The sequence below is a fragment of the Aedes albopictus genome, chromosome 1 (assembly GCF_035046485.1).
Source record: "Aedes albopictus strain Foshan chromosome 1, AalbF5, whole genome shotgun sequence".
Classification (NCBI taxonomy): domain Eukaryota; kingdom Metazoa; phylum Arthropoda; class Insecta; order Diptera; family Culicidae; genus Aedes; species Aedes albopictus.
The window spans coordinates 85429314-85444824 of NC_085136.1; the positions used below are offsets into that span (position 1 = coordinate 85429314).

Below are 15511 nucleotides of genomic sequence, written 5' to 3' on the forward strand. Positions count from 1 at the left end.
TCAAGAACGCCCGTTCAGATCCCCATTCGGCTCAATGTTCTAATGCACTATTCTATCAATATGTAAAACTAATGAATCGGTCCAGTCGTCCAGAGTTCCGTAGAAGTAAGACTTTATGGAACATGGCCCTTTACTGTACCACATAATACCATATTAGTAATACGTACATACATTGCATTGTGGGGTTGGGAAGGGAGCGGATCGAATCGTCCGGGGTGACAACGCCTCGGTCCTTATGACGCGTTTTTATGCGAAATAACGTCCAAAAGCTTGGATGCGTCATCATATCCTATATACCTTCTTTCCTAGGACTTTGTGACGCATTTGTATACACTCGTTGTTGCACGGAAAAATGCGCCATACGACCTAGGACATTGTGGCATCGGACATTAAGATTCTGCACCGAAATACGGATTATCTGCAATCCACGGTGACCGGACCGGTTCCTCCTCACAATAGAAGGTCAGATTCTGAATCCAATGAGCCCAAGATTGCTAGAACTGGCGAAAAAATGGCAGAAATATGACCATTTCAGTTTAGCGGGTACCAGGGTATCATGTTAGCATGTTGGCATTATAGGTACTAGTGCAGTTCTTGCTCATTGTTCAAGGTGCGTTCAATTTCGGGCTCGCTCGCGTTCCAAATTTTGAACTGAACAATGTTCAAATCGTTTTGATCGCAGCGTGCCGAATTTGAACATGAACGCAAATTGATCGCGTTCAAATGCAACACTGCTCAGATTTGGGTTGAATGAGGGGGGGTCTTGGGTTGAATAGGCTCCTAAAGGCCTATCTCAATTTCTGCATAATTCGATCAGGCATTGATTGAAACGACATGTTTACTCATTTTTTAAGTATTCCTATTAGGTAAAGCCCATAAAATATATTTTCAAGAATTTTAATAATTTTTGCAACACTCCTTGTTTAGCACGAGAGGGTGACACTCTGATCTTTTGAGTATTAATCTTTTTCTGGATCTTTTCGAATCATTCGGAATCTTCTGAATCTCGCCAAATCATGCACATAAAAAGTGAAGGAGCTTTCGCTTCAGTGTATCGGCAACTCCTGTCAAATCGCGATAAAACAAAAATAAAAATTCGCTGCTGGCGCCTGAAACAGGAACCAAAGAAAATTAAATTAAAGAAATTTTCTTCCAACCGCGGAAATTGCACAAACGGCCTCGGTGCCGAATCTTTCTGGAAAATCACCCTCATTCTTTTATGTGCGAACAAGAAGGTTCTGTTCCTTGCTGTAAGTATCGAAGAATCCATGAATAAATCAATTATTCAATAATTATTACTGTTAAATAATCTAACATCGATGATTTTACTGTTGCTTTTGCAGGACTTGGAATACAGCCTAAACCGGAAAAAATCTCAGGAAGCCTCAGCTGGAAGCACTACCCTGGCACCGGATTACGTTTACTTTTCCGAACGAATGGAAGCGGAAAGCGAATTCCTGATGCGAAATGGTTTCATCGGACGGTAGTGACGGAATGTGATATCAACATGGATCTGGATGAACGGAACAACTAATGTTCCTTCCGACCCTGGTTGAGATACCACGAACAGTAGTGACCAATGTCAAGCCGGAGAGTTCATGGACGGAGTCATCCTCAACATTTCCATGACGACATATCTGGAGCTATGGAAGCTTCGTGAGTGCACGGAGAGGCTGTACCCTTTTGACTCCACTGTAACAGGTAGAAACCGAGGACGATCAGTTGACGTCGGTGGTGAACCGGAGTATCCAGATCTGATAGATATCGTACGCAGAATTCCGAGAGAAGAGGTGATCATGAACGTGAATTGCAATTGTAATATTACGTGAACGTGAATTGCAATTATGTAGTTTTTGCGATGATGAGGAGAAAGAGGCGAGGATGAAGATCCTGAAATGTTTTATCAATAAACGTAAACTATTCAACAATTTGTGAATACCTGTTTACAACTATTTGAAGCAAACGGAACCCGAATGACTTGAAGACTGAGAACATACCACTAAATATTTATTTTTTTTATTTATCAGAAATCATGGCTTTTACAATTTTGTTAGGCTTGGTAGAGATTTGTAACACTTTCACTGCGAATGAATAGTAGGTAAGTCCCTATGGAGAAATTATGGTTGAACAGTAAATTTGTACAATGGAAGGGAAAAATTATTCAGCAAAAACCTTCGAATAAAACATACCACTAAATATATTCAAAGCAGAAGAAAGCTGTTACAAAGTGGACGTGTCGTGCGTCTCCTATAGGACTTGGTGAACCGTCTTTCAGACAAAATTTGAGTTAATACATGATTCAAAGTAAAAAGAAAGCTGTTTTAAAGTAGAAGTATTTTGTGTCACCTTGCTATTTAAGAGGACTTGGTAAACCTTCTTAGACAAATTTTAAGTACTTACGGTTATTGCGTCACCTGGCGATTCAAGGAGACTTAGTGGACCGTCATAGACAAATTTTGGGTAAAAAAAAATCTTAAGGACTCCTTTATCATTTTAATCAAGGAAGAAAACGGTTATTGCGTCACCTGGCGATTCAAGGGGACTTGGTGAACCTTCTTAGACGAATTTTGAGTACTTGATGCAAAGGAAAAAGGAAGCTTTTTCAAATTAGACGTGTTGTGCGTCACCTAGCGATTTGAGAGAACTTGGTAAACCTTCTTAGACAAATTTTAAGTACTTTAGATAATATCTCATGGACTACTTAATTATTCTAAGCAAGGAAGAAAATGGTTATTACGTCACCTAGCGATATAAGAGGACTTGGTGGACCTTCATAGACAAGTTTAAAGTATTTCAAAAATATTTTAAAGACTCCTTTATTATCCTAATCAAGGAAGAAAATGGTTATTGCGTCACCTGGCAATTCAAGGAGACTTGGTGGTCCTTCATAGACAAGTTAAAAGTATTTCAAAAATATATTTAGGACTCCTTTATAATTCTAAACAAGGAGGAAAACGGTTATTGCGTCACCTGGCGATTCAAGGAGACTTGGTGGACCTTCATAGACAAATTTTGGGTAAAATAAAAAATATCTTAAGGACTCCTTTATCATTCTAATCAAGGAAGAAAACGGTTATTGCGTCACCTGGCGATTCAAGGGGACTTGGTGAACCTTCTTAGACGAATTTTGAGTACTTGATGCAAAGGAAAAAGGAAGCTTTCTCAAAGTAGACGTGTTGTGCGTCACCTAGCGATTTGAGAGAACTTGATAAACCTTCTTAGACAAATTTTAAGTACTTTAGAGAATATCTCATGGACTACTTAATTATTCTAAGCAAAGAAGAAAATGGTTATTACGTCACCTAGCGATATAAGAGGACTTGGTGGACCTTCATAGACAAGTTTAAAGTATTTCAAAAATACTTTAAGGACTCCTTTATTATCCTAATCAAGGAAGAAAATTGTTATTGCGTCACCTGGCAATTCAAGGAGACTTGGTGGACCTTCATAGACAAGTTTAAAGTATTTCAAAAATATATTTAGGACTCCTTTATCATTCTAAACAAGGAGGAAAACGGTTATTGCGTCACCTGGCGATTCAAGGAGACTTGGTGGACCTTCATAGACAAGTTTAAAGTATTTCAAAAATATATTTAGGACTCCTTCATCATTCTAAACAAGGAGGAAAACGGTTATTGCGTCACCTGGCGATTCAAGGAGACTTGGTGGACCTTCATAGACAAATTTTGGGTAAAATAAAAAATATCTTAAGGACTCCTTTATCATTCTAATCAAGGAAGAAAACGGTTATTGCGTCACCTGGCGATTCAAGGGGACTTGGTGAACCTTCTTAGACGAATTTTGAGTACTTGATGCAAAGGAAAAAGGAAGCTTTCTCAAAGTAGACGTGTTGTGCGTCACCTAGCGATTTGAGAGAACTTGATAAACCTTCTTAGACAAATTTTAAGTACTTTAGAGAATATCTCATGGACTACTTAATTATTCTAAGCAAAGAAGAAAATGGTTATTACGTCACCTAGCGATATAAGAGGACTTGGTGGACCTTCATAGACAAGTTTAAAGTATTTCAAAAATATTTTAAGGACTCCTTTATTATCCTAATCAAGGAAGAAAATTGTTATTGCGTCACCTGGCAATTCAAGGAGACTTGGTGGACCTTCATAGACAAGTTTAAAGTATTTCAAAAATATATTTAGGACTCCTTTATCATTCTAAACAAGGAGGAAAACGGTTATTGCGTCACCTGGCGATTCAAGGAGACTTGGTGGACCTTCATAGACAAGTTTAAAGTATTTCAAAAATATATTTAGGACTCCTTCATCATTCTAAACAAGGAGGAAAACGGTTATTGCGTCACCTGGCGATTCAAGGAGACTTGGTGGACCTTCATAGACAAATTTTGGGTAAAATAAAAAATATCTTAAGGACTCCTTTATCATTCTAATCAAGGAAGAAAACGGTTATTGCGTCACCTGGCGATTCAAGGGGACGTGGTGAACCTTCTTAGACGAATTTTGAGTACTTGATGCAAAGGAAAAATAAAGCTTTTTCAAAGTAGACGTGTTGTGCGTCACCTAGCGATTTGAGAGGACTTGGTAAACCTTCTTAGACAAATTTTAAGTACTTTAGAGAATATCTCATGGACTACTTAATTATTCTAAGCAAGGAAGAAAATGGTTATTGCGTCACCTAGCGATATAAGAGGACTTGGTGGACCTTCATAGACAAGTTTAAAGTATTTCAAAAATATATTTAGGGCTCCTTTATCATTCTAAACAAGGAGGAAAACGGTTATTGCGTCACCTGGCGATTCAAGGAGACTTGGTGAACCTTCTTAGACGAATTTTGAGTACTTGATGCAAAGGAAAAAGGAAGCTTTTTCAAAGTAGACGTGTTGTGCGTCTCCTAGCGATATAAGAGGACTTAGTGAACCTTCATAGACAAGTTTAAAGTATTTCAAAAATATATTAAGGACTCCTTTATCATTCTATGCAAGGAAGAAAACGATTATTACGTCACCTGGCAATTCAAGGGGCTTGGTAAATCTTCTTAGACAAATTTAAAGTACTTAAGAGAATATCTCATGGACTACCTAATTATTCTAAGCAAGGAAGAAAATGGTTATTGCGTCACCCAGCAATTTAAGAGGACTTGGTGAACCTTCTCAAGGACACATTCTGATCTTGAAGAATATCTCAGACTACTGAACGTAATGTGCGTCACCTAGCAATTCAAGAGGACTTGGTGAACCTTCTCAAAGACACATTCCGACTTCAAATGATATCTCGAACGTAATGTACGTCACCTTGCAATTTTAGAGGACTTGGTGAACCTTCTCAAGGACACATTCTGATCTTGAAGGACATCTCGAGCGTAATGATCGTCACCTAGCAATTCAAGAGGACTTGGTGAACCTTCTCAGACACATTTCGACTTTGAAGAATATCTCAGACAATTGAACGTAATGTGCGAGAAATTTAGCTAATTTACAATAATTTTTGGTCAAGCATTCTTTTCGGAAACGCTAGTCGTTCAAAGTCGTGGAAAAGGGTTAAAGACTCTCTTAAAATCATTTAAAGAAAAATTGACTTAGGATTTGCATGATGGATCTACTTACCTTTGACAGTTACAAGCAGCAATCAGCAGTTATAACGGAAAGTGCCCAAAACAGAACACCCTGTCCATGCCCCAAATGGTCTATTTTCGGATAATTTGACAGTGCCAGCCTCCCAACCCAGCAAAACAACCCACCCCCGTATTATTTATTATTAATCAGCAATAGAAACAATACATTTAATAAAATTTAATAATAAGCACATTTCTCTTCATGTGCATAGCCGAATACGATGCAGCGAAAGCATTGATCCTGTGCCGTTTAATCCTGTGTGAGTGCTCTCAAATCTCGTGCTATGGTCGAAGTGATGATATAACCTGGATAATATTTTGTAATAAAAAGAGAGAAGTCCTATTATTATACTGTGTACCTACAGTTGTAGGCATTAGTTCAACCACTTTCATCTCATTTTTGTCCACAAGCTAGTGTTGGTGTTACGTCACAGGCGCTAGCACACTGAACACAAGTGTAGAGAGTAAAATGTCATACCTACCTTTGTAATACTTTGCATTGTTTTTCGATTTGTCATAACCCTTTTGTATACGCCGAGAATAAAACACGTTTCGTTAAGAGTAAACCGATTTCCGTATTTCCTACGCGTTCGAAAGTTCCCTGCGGTCGGAATCTCTGCTCTGGTCATTCCCTGTACCGACAGGTTATTGGCCCAGTTTCGGGAATTGCGGAATCGTTTCGGTTCGGCGGTGAAAATCGCGGATTTCGTGCGGTTGTTGTGTGTCGTCGCTGGCTGGTGCAAAGGCGGTGAGGTGTGGACTTGTCACCCCCGGAAAGTTGCTGGATGTGAGCGGGATGGCGGATCTTGGAAAGTTTTCCATAGTCAAGCTCGGGAACAGCAACTACGGAACATGGAAGTTCCAAATGGAAATGTTCCTCACCAGGGAGGAACTTTGGCACACGGTGGACGAAGTAAAGCCGGAACCGGAGACGGATGCTTGGCGGAAGGCGGACAAAAAGGCCAGAGCTACTATCGGGCTATGTATCGAGCAGAGTCAGTATCCTCTCATCAAAGACTGCACGACGGCGAGAGCGGTATGGGATGCGCTTAAAGCGTATCACGAAAAATCAACAATAACATCCCAGCTGTCATTGTTGATCCGACTTTGCGACTCAAAGCTCGGCGAATCCGGTGATGTGGAGCGGCATCTACTGGAGATGGACACTCTGTTCGACAAGCTCGAAAATGCTGGCCTGGATTTGGAGGAAAAGCTGAAAATCGCCATGGTACTGCGCAGCATGCCAGAGTCGTACCATTTTCTGGCATCGGCTTTGGAGGCTCGGCCGGACGATGATATCACCATGGAGTTGGTTCGATCGAAGCTGATGGATGAGTATCACAAGAGGCTGGAGCGGTGCGGTAAGTCGTCGTCGAAGGAACAGGTGCTGAAGACACAGAAAGCGAGCACCGAAAAAGTCTGCTTTTTCTGTAAGAAACCTGGCCACTTCAAACGTGACTGCAGGAAGTGGCAGGCTCAGGTGAATGCTGACGATTGCGAACCATCTGGGAGCAAACCGGCTGGTAAGAAATACCCGGCGAAGGCGAAGGCAAAACAGGCGACGGACAAGGATGAATCTGCGGCGGTGTTTTTGGTAGAAGAAAAAAGTGAATCCACTAGTTTGGCAAAAAGAAAAAGTGTTTGGACGGTGGACAGTGGCGCGTCGTGCCACATGACCGGCGACGAAAAGTTTTTCGATGAGTTGGTGAAGTCGTCCAACGTTCAGGTGTCAATGGCCAACGGGAAAAGTGCGCCGTCTGGGGGTCTCGGCAGCGGAAGTGTCAGAGGTGTCACCGGAGCCGGGAAACCGATCAAGATAGAGCTCGGAAAGGTCCTCTACGTGCCTGATTTGGACAGTGGTTTGCTGTCTGTCAGCAAAATAACGGACAACGGCTACAGTGTTCTGTTCAAGCGAGACAGCGTCGAGGTGATTGACCAGGCGAGCAAAGTTATTGCCCTGGGGGGACGAAGTGGAGACTTGTACGAATTGAAGCAATCGGAGTGCGTGGCGGTGGCAAAATCCAGGAACCATTCCACCAATTGCCAGCATACGTGGCATCGCCGGTTCGGGCATCGGCATCACTCGGTGTTCGACAGGATCAGGAAGGAGGAACTAGTGCTGGGCATGAAGCTGGTCGATTGCGGTGCACGAATCCAGTGCGAGTCCTGCCTGGAAGGGAAAATGGCGCGTTTGCCGTTCCCGCAGCAGTCGGTGCGGAAGAGCACACAGCCGTTGGACCTGATACACACGGATTTGTGTGGTCCAATGAGCAACGCGTCGGCCGGAGGGCGGAAGTATTTTTTGACGCTTATCGACGATTACTCCAGGTACCTTGTCCTGTACCTACTGAAAGACAAGTCTCAGGCGAAGGATTGCATCAAGAGCTACGTTAGGATGGTGGAAAACAAGTTCGGTCGGAAACCACGGATTATTCGTTCCGACCGGGGCGGCGAATTCGTTAATAAGGAGTTGAAGCAGTTCTACTCGGACGAGGGGATCGAAATGCAGCTGACAGCGGGATACTCGCCGGAACAGAATGGTGTCGCCGAACGGCGGAACCGTTATTTGCAGGAGATGGCGATGTGCATGCTTCTCGATGCTGGTCTAGAGAAACAGTATTGGGGAGAAGCTGTGGCAGCAGCTGCATACATCCAGAATCGATTGCCGAGCCGCACAGTACATAAAACTCCATTCGAGCTCTGGAGTGGCCAGAAACCGGACATCGGGCACCTGAAGGTTTTCGGATGCGAAGCTTTCGTCCATGTTCCGGACGCGAAGCGAGGTAAAATGGACAGCAAGGCCAAGAAGCTCATTTTCGTTGGCTATGATTGCGGATCAAAAGCATATCGGTTTCTGAACAAGCAGACGAACCAGATTACCGTAAGCAGGGACGCAAAGTTTCTGGAGTTGGGTTCGCAGCTTCAGGAGGAGCGACTTCCGGAACAGGTTGTGGAATCAAGATCGGAGGTGGAGGCATTGCCACCGGAGGTGGAGCTGGACGCTCTGCAGCAACAGGTGGACGACGAGCCGGAACCACCCGGAACCGGAAGCGGCGATGATGCAAGTTTGCGGGATGAACCATCGTTTCGTGGTTTCGATGACGCGGACACAACCGATGAGGAGTTTTTCGATCCGGATGAAGCAACAAATGTAGAACAGCCACGAAGGTCTCGACGGTCGAATGCTGGTGCGCTACCGAAGCGTATGGAGGATTACGTTGTTGGCGTGGCACGATTGACTGAGAGTGAACCCAAGAACTACAAGGAAGCGGTCAATAGTGCACGAAAGTCGGAGTGGATCAAAGCCATGGACGAAGAATACCAGTCTCTTCTGTCCAGAGGTACCTGGTCCCTGATACCGTTGCCTGCCGGACGACAAGTCATCGGGTCAAGGTGGGTATTCAAGGAGAAAAAGAACTCACTTGGGCAGACCGTGCGGTTCAAAGCAAGGTTGGTTGCCCAAGGATTCGGACAACGTTTTGGCGTAGATTATGGGGAAGTATTTGCGCCAGTCGCTATGCAGTCAACCCTGAGAGTGCTTCTAACGGTGGCGGGCCACCGGAAGTACCATGTGCGGCACATTGATGTTAAGAACGCCTACCTGAACGGGGTCCTCCAGGAGGAAATATTCATGCGGCAGCCACCTGGATTCTCGGTGCCGGGCAAGGAGAAGCTTGTTTGCAGACTGAAGCGGAGCCTCTACGGGCTTAAACAGGCAGCCCGGGTTTGGAACAGCACCGTGAAGGAGATCATGCTGGAGCTCGGCTTCCGGCAGTCGGAATCGGACGTTTGCCTCTACGCAAAGCAACTGAAGAGCGGTGACTGGATTTACGTGCTCATGCACGTGGATGACATGATCGTGGCCACCAAGGACGATTGGGAAATAACACGGCTGGAAACAGCTTTGCGGAAGAAGATTGAAATCACGTCCCTTGGCGAGGTAAGTCATTTCCTAGGCATCAAGGTCAGGAAGGATGACCGCGGCGTATTCTGCCTCAGTCAGCGAGCGTTCATTCGGGAGATTGCTTGCCGTTTTGGACTTGATCGAGCGAAGCCTTCAAAGTACCCTTTGGACATCGGCTACTGGAAGCAGGACAGTGAGGCACTACCCGACAATGAGGAATACCACAGTCTGGTAGGCGCGCTCCTCTATGTATCAACCAATACCAGACCGGATATTTCGGCGGCAGTTTCCATACTAAGCCGGAAGAGTACATGTCCAACACAACACGACTGGGTTGAACTTAAGCGGATTGTGCGTTATCTGATTGGAACTGAAGATTACGAACTACGACTGGATGGCGGACAGGAAGACGGATTGACGCTCAACGGTTTCTGCGACGCAGACTGGGCGGGCGATTCGCGGGACAGGAAGTCAACCAGCGGATTTCTGTTCCAAGTCGGGCGAGCAACGGTAAGTTGGGCGAGCCGAAAACAGAATTGCGTGGCAACATCGACGATGGAGGCAGAATATATAGCGCTCTCCGAAGCGGCGTCGGAAGCTGTTTGGTTGCGCAGGCTGTTGAACGAGCTCGGCGAGAAGCAGCAGGAGCCCACGACGATACAGGAAGACAACCGCAGCTGCATAGATTTTGTTTCGTTGGAGCGGCAGAACAAGCGGAGCAAGCACATAGATACAAAACTGCATCACGCTAAGGATCTGTGTGCGAGAGGAGATATTCAACTGCGGTACTGCCCTACTGAAAGGATGGTTGCCGACATTTTCACAAAACCTCTGGGGCCTACTAAGATCTACCAGTTCGCGGTGAGCCTCGGACTCGCAACGGAATAAGGATACGCTCTGTTCAGCGTTAAGCGAGGAGGAGTGTTGGTGTTACGTCACAGGCGCTAGCACACTGAACACAAGTGTAGAGAGTAAAATGTCATACCTACCTTTGTAATACTTTGCATTGTTTTTCGATTTGTCATAACCCTTTTGTATACGCCGAGAATAAAACACGTTTCGTTAAGAGTAAACCGATTTCCGTATTTCCTACGCGTTCGAAAGTTCCCTGCGGTCGGAATCTCTGCTCTGGTCATTCCCTGTACCGACAGCTAGGACCCACCAAGCCCGTCAACATGTTTTACAGCGAAAAGCATATAGTTACTAGCAAAACCAGTGAAACAAGTGCCGCATACATAAAAAAGACACTACACAGTCTTTAACAGAGGATAAAATTAGGGCAGAACAAGAAAAGATCGTAAACAATATTCTGTGTTTGGTTAAAGCTTATATGATGCTTGCCAAACACATTGAGAAATTCTTACGTTTTATAAACTTTTCCTTAAAACTAAGGGAGCATCTCTAAATGACGTAAAAAAATCTACATCATTTGTGGAAGCTCCCTGAATTGTCTTGCCCTACTACTTGAGCTTCATACACAACAGATCAAATGTATCGTTGCGTAATTCTGAGTATGATGCATGTTTTTGCAGTTGTTTTTTTTTTTAATACCTAATGTTTCAGCCTGTTAGATTCTTAGCCATAATTGTCAGTTATGGTGATAGTGGTAGATTAAATTTTACCTTACTGAATGAGACAGGTACAAATTAAAATAGGTGTAGGGTTTGAAATGCTCGTGATCTTCGGTGATGGATAGTCAGTAGGTCTTGTTTTTTAAAAAGATAAAAAAAAGTTCAGTTTTGTGACAGAATTTAGGATGGACGGGTGAAAAGTCGAAATATTTAAAAAAAAATCTAAATAAGTCACCAATCAGGCTTTCCTTGCTTTGGGATTTGGAATCTGTCCCCCCGTGCTGTCTCTGGATGGAAAACCTCATCCGGTCACGATACTTACCATGCGTCTTTAACTGATAATGTGTTAGTCGGAATCAAACATGCTTCCCGTTTAGAGTGAACATATGACGAAGCCAAACCTCAAACTTTCAAGAGCATAAGTATAAAGAACCAAAATTTTACATTTAATGTTAGTTAGCGCTGAAAAGTTAATCGATTGGTCACCACCAACGGGTAACCAATCGATCAACTTTTCTGCGCAAACCGAGAGACTTAGTAAAAGTTTTACAATAGAACATTTTTTAAATTGTACATATTAGTTAACCCTCGAGCAGTCGCGTCTTCGGCCACCATCAGCGACACCACGCTAATGCTGTGTACCACTAGCGTACATTTTTCATGGTGCGTGTACTCAGTACATGATGCGACCGCTCCCGGGTTAATTGGGTGAAATATTATTGGCGAACGGATGTAGGTAGTTAAAATAAATATAAACAACTAAGGTTTGTCAAAAATCAATCGTTCAACACGGGAAGCAGAGGAAAATGCTCAGATCTACTGAACCCTGGCAGTACCCGAAGCGGTACCAAGAATGTTTTTGATCACCTGGTATTCATTTGACTCATTTGTCTATAACTCAGTTCAGAAGCATAATATTAAAAAGTGATGTTCGGAAAACTTATAGATTATTGTTTTTCCTACAATTATCACCTAGGACGCCATACACTAACTCTCATATATACGACGTGAGCACGCTAGTATCACCTACTCATACTAAACGATCGAAAAATGCGATCGTTTAGTAACAGTCAGAGGTACTAACATTTTCACGCCGTAAACATTGTAGTTAGAATATAGCGTCCTTGGTGATAATTGTAGGAAAAATACTAATCTACAAGTTTGCCAAACATTACATTTTAATATCAGACTTCTGAACTGAGTTATGTGCAAATGAGTCAAACGATTGCCAGGAGATCGAAAACATCCTTGGCTGTACCCCATGATTATAAAGTATATATGAATTTCCCACCACACTGAACCCTTTTCACAGTTAGTATAAGCTTGAGTATAAGTGCGGAACCATGTATACAACTTCGGAGTTTAAAATACTATAAGATACTGAATAAGTACGTCGAAGTACGTTACAAAAACTACGGAAAAAAGTCCATTGGGATTGAAAAGGCGCAAAAACCGATGACCGACGAACAGCCTGGCCCGGCCCAGTGTTATGAGTAGTACTTTAAAAGCCGTCGAAAAATGGAGCTACTTACTCTGAAACTTTGTGGGCTATCCTTCTCTGCTGGATCTAGTTCCGGGTCTCTCGTGTCCGGTCACCCTGGACTCTGAGTGCTCTTGTCCACGGAGTCGCTGCTTCTGTTCTTTTCACGTAATATTATTCACCTGGCGTTCGTCCGACATCCCAGTAGGCGCCTCCCGTTCGTGATCAGGCTGATCAGGGGTTCGGTGCATTACTCCATTCGATTCCGTTGAGTCAGTAGCCGCCGAAATACATCTCTTCTGAAAAGCTGGCTCCGTTAATCCACGCACTTGCCACCACTGCCTGGTGAATTTTGATGCATCTGTAATAGTTTGTAAAGTAATTAATTGTAATACAAAATGATAAATTAATAGTAATTACCTTTATTTTATTAGATTGCAGGAAAACATGTTTTTTTTTCATTTTTTTCTTTGCACTCTCCGCAGTTCAAAACAAACACTGAACTCGCACTGAACTAAAATATCTAAATCATTTTTATAAAACTGTCAGGCATCGTTTTTCTTTAATCACGCCGAATCTTTCTTGAATCTTTTTGAATCATTTCGAATCTTTTTAAGAGATTCGAAAAAGATTACAGTGTCGCACCCCCTGGTTTAGCACTAAATTTTGGGTAAATTTTGTTTACCGTGTATGTCAAACAGGAACATTTATTGTCAAAAGTGAGCCAATGTGGTGTCTTTTGCAACCCGCCGTTTCACTTTCGTTACGTCAAGGTTGACCTCGAATGTCAAACAAGACCTGCTCATCATTATTTTATTTTCAAGTTTATTAACTATTCTGTTATTGTTTAAGTTCGGAAAAATTACCATTGAGATCAGAAAAGCATGCTCTTTCGTGTTATGCAGCAAAACCGGGGAAATATTTTTCATTTTAGGACCCTATTTACCTACTCTTAAGTATATTTTTTTGCTGGAGGTAAAGGCAATTTACCTAGTGTGAGTTTAATCGATTTACTCAAATTTGGCTTATTGGGCGGAACTATCAAGTACCGGATCCAGGATTGCATCATTACATGCCTCGCGAGTTGGGTGATTCCAGCAGTATTATGCGTGGAGGTCGCCGAAAGTGATGTGCTAGTCGAGGTGGAATATTTATTTAATAAAAAATCTCCGGTGAACGCCGAGGTGTTCAAATAAGTTTACATAAGGGCGAAAGTAACATGAGCGAGTTTTATCGATTCTTTCTTCTTCAAATTAAACTGGCAATATGCAAGTATGATTGCACTTTATGGTCATAAATCGCTAGGTTGCGATGTAATATAGCCCCGCATAGAGATTTACAGTTTGACTTAATCTCCAAACAGTAAATCTCTTATATCTATTGCTGTTAATGTATAACAAAAAGTTGCTTTTATGTCGAAGAATATGAAATTCAGCGAATTCAACTATATACCACGGTCTATGCAATATATACCAAGTGGTGACATCATATCATACTGCGCAGATATTGTTTAATGATACAAAGATGGAAACTCGCAATTAATGGTGCCATTAATAATTCACCTTATGTCAAACTGTTTGTGAATATTCTGTGCAACACACCTACATGCAAGCTTTTCACTATATGCCACTGATGTTGAACAATATAACAAACAGTTGTACGCATCTGTATTCGTGAATCAATGAAGATCGGCTGATGGTTGATGACAACATTCAAAACAAAGAAAAAATTGGAAGCAGCGAACCAAAATGGCAATTTTGTCTCAGACCCGAGATTCAGGCAACTATCTGCCGTGTAATATATCGGAGTATTGTACTACACTGAGGCGATTTTCCGTATACTTTTTATGTTTCAAACTACATAATTTTTTGCAATTTGAATTCACTTATAAAACATAAAGGAGCCAAACATACTTTTTATAATCATCAGCAGCTATAAAATTTATGTTTGAAATCTTATAAAATTTATTTACCCTGATCAATAAAATTTATGTGTGAGGCTTATGACTTCTATATTATAATTTCTCATAAAAATCATGTAACGATTCTTAATAAAAATTATATTTCATTTTATAAAAATTGGCTTTTGATTGTTTTGTTCATAAAATTGTCATATTTAATTTCCAATTTATTTCTCGAAATACGCACATTTCTCTATTTGTAATCAACTCTTCGGCGGAGGCCAGCCGAAATTATTAGTCCGGGAGTTTACGAGAGCTTGTTTCCATGGCGGAAGCAGCGGCGCACGCCAGCACGTCGGTCCACGATCCACTTGAGCTCCTTTTCCATCCATTTCAGCGTCACGATCCAGCACTTGGGCGGGTCCCCACCGACCTGTTCGTTCCGTTCATCTTCTCGCGCTGGATAGCTTCTTACGGTGCACCTTACGACTCGCACTTTATCATTCTTGCGGACCGGACAGTGTAATTTTCTTTAGCTTCTTGGATAGGGGCATCAGCTTCCTGTGGATGAGTGTCCAAAGTCGGATCCTGCCAGTCGTTTCCCGGCCACCGGAGCCCATTGCGCTGACCAAATCCATAGGATTTCGCTGGAGGGTGCAGGTGAAAACTTCTGTTGTTGCTTCGGTGGCTTTGTGGCGCGGAAGCTTTCGGTCAATTTTGAACGACCCTAAAATAAACCGCAGTAAAACAATATATTTTTCATTAATATGCAAGCGAGGACGCAAGCTTACCTTTACAATTCCACAGCTGAATCGATGAAAAGACAAAGATTTTCGTTCGGAAGTCTAATGATGACGCCCATCTTGGCCGTCTTGATGGCGGTTGGAAACTGACTCGCCAAACTTAAAAAGTATATGTGGTCCCATATAATTTTTTACTATAGCAGAGAAATTATATCTGTTATGTTTGACCAAATATAAATGTGATTGACAGGGTACATAAGCCTCATGAGTTACCTCATAAAAGCTAAACAGGTTTCAATGACAATTATATCCACACAATTAAAAATA

At 42.4% G+C, this 15511-nt stretch overlaps 2 long non-coding RNA genes across 2 annotated transcripts; one reads left to right on the forward strand and one right to left on the reverse strand.

Moving 5' to 3' along the window:
- Positions 1 to 935: 935 nt before the first annotated feature.
- On the forward strand, positions 936 to 1932 carry LOC134285032 (uncharacterized). Its single transcript, XR_009996094.1, has 2 exons — positions 936 to 1250; positions 1344 to 1932. It is a non-coding gene; the product is annotated as an uncharacterized LOC134285032 (long non-coding RNA).
- Positions 1696 to 13193, reverse strand: LOC134285033 (uncharacterized). The gene is made up of 2 exons (XR_009996095.1): positions 12594 to 13193; positions 1696 to 5892 (listed from the first exon to the last, which is right to left on the reverse strand). It is a non-coding gene; the product is annotated as an uncharacterized LOC134285033 (long non-coding RNA).
- Between the last annotated feature and the right edge of the window lie 2318 nt (positions 13194 to 15511).